At 29.6% G+C, this 1,790-nt stretch overlaps 1 long non-coding RNA gene across 4 annotated transcripts in view; it reads right to left on the bottom strand.

Annotated features, from left to right (window-relative positions):
* Positions 1 to 1,790, bottom strand: part of LOC112906139 — a 42,976-nt gene that overhangs the window by 6,817 nt on the left and 34,369 nt on the right. For all 4 annotated transcript variants that reach the window (XR_003232192.1, XR_003232190.1, XR_003232193.1 and 1 more), the window contains exon 3: positions 1,082 to 1,179. This is a non-coding gene — a long non-coding RNA (uncharacterized LOC112906139). The remainder of the gene's footprint in view (positions 1 to 1,081; positions 1,180 to 1,790) is intronic.

The following is a 1,790-nucleotide window of genomic DNA, read 5'->3' as shown; positions in this document are numbered from 1 at the left end:
AAAATCCCATGGAACCAGCAAAAAGAGCATTTCTTGGCGCAGCCAGCTGATGCCGCAAAAATTTCAAACAATAATTTTTAACATGTCAAAACTGCACGCAAAGTTACCTATTTTTTCGAGTTTCTTTAAATCGAATGTCTCTTTACGCGTCTGCAGTTCACTTAGCTTAAATCAAAATAAAAATCCCATGGAACCATCAAAAAGAGCATTTCTTGGCGCAGCCAGCTGATGCCGCAAAACTTTCAAACAATAATTTTTAACATGTCAAATCTGCATGCAAAGTTACCTATTTATTCGAGTTTCTTTAAATCGAATGTCTCTTTACGCTGTTGCAGTTCACTTATTTTAAACCTAATTTAACTATCGAAAAGAGCAGTTGTCGACACATCAAATAAATATCATGAAAACCAAAATAAATGTTTCGAACCTATGAAAACTTCTCCTGATGATTATCTATTTTTTTGTTTTGGAGTTTCTTAAGATCGTACGTCTCTTTACGTGGCTGCAGCACAATTGTTTTAAATCGTATTTAAAATCCGAATGAACTGCGAAAAGGATCAGTTTCTGATGTAACGAATAAATGGGTTGATGTTGAAAATTTATAGTTTTGAACTTAAAACTCCTCGCGAAAGTTAGTTACTTTTCATAGCTTTTTAAGAACTGCACCTTTTTACGCAGCTTTAGTTCACTTCTTTAATTTTTTCAATTTATAATCGGTTCAAATTGTTAAAAAGAAAAGCTTGTGGTGCATCGAAGTTACAATTCTAAACCAAATGAAAATGCTGGCGAAAATTAGCTATTTTTTTTATGTTTTATATAGAAAAACGTCTCCATGCACCGCTGCAGTTCTTTTATTTCAGGTCCAATTCAAAATCAGTCTGAATTTTCCGTTGTAAAATGAAGATATATTTTAAATTCGAATAATTATTAAATGCAGTTGCGTTGATGTAACTATGGTCGAATTATTAAAAAATTTAAATTTAAAATTTCTTCTAGCAATTAAGAAATTAAATTAAAGAACGTTTATCTTCGATGCCTTAATGTTTAATAATATGAAAACAATTACTAATGAAAAACTTACCTTCGTGGTTTCAGTCGATCTATTGCTTCCTTCATCGTTGATGTATTCTAATATATTGTGTACGCCCACACTGCTTTGCAAGGTAATCCCAAAAACAGCTGAAACAAAATGAAATATTAATTTGTTTTCAAAACTTTTCAAAATTTTAAATAGAAATTGTTCTGGTTCATCTTTGTCTTAGCAAATTTTTCATCAAATAGGTACCACCTTCACTAATGTTTTAAGCACATTAACTTCAGTTCAAAAAGTCGTTTAAACACTAAATCAATGAAGTTTTAATTCTAGGCTTCTTTGTTCACTTATTTTTTCTTAGAAAATATCTAACACAAAAATATTTAAAAAATTCCATGATCATCTATATATCAATATTAAGGTGTTTCAAAAAACTGACTATTTTGTTTTTTTTTTTAAAGAACATTGAAAAAACGACAGAGTATCCCTAGACATAGATCCTGTTAAAATATGAACCTTAATATTAATATTTACCGGTGGCATTTTGCAATTTTCTATTTCGCGTTTAAATAATAGGAATTCGTTTTCTTGTTTAATTTTGGTATTTTATAACTCGACAACAAATAGTTACCGATACATATTCGATAATTATCGATAGTTATTAATATATCGATATATATCGATATTTTTGCCTATAACTAACCGTGTGAGATATCAAATGAAAGGGCTTCTTGTAAGGATCTGAAATATATATATA

This window comes from Agrilus planipennis, unplaced genomic scaffold (genome assembly GCF_000699045.2).
Source record: "Agrilus planipennis isolate EAB-ADULT unplaced genomic scaffold, Apla_2.0 scaffold11, whole genome shotgun sequence".
Lineage (NCBI taxonomy): Eukaryota > Metazoa > Arthropoda > Insecta > Coleoptera > Buprestidae > Agrilus > Agrilus planipennis.
This window is presented reverse-complemented; position numbering and strand designations above follow the sequence as displayed.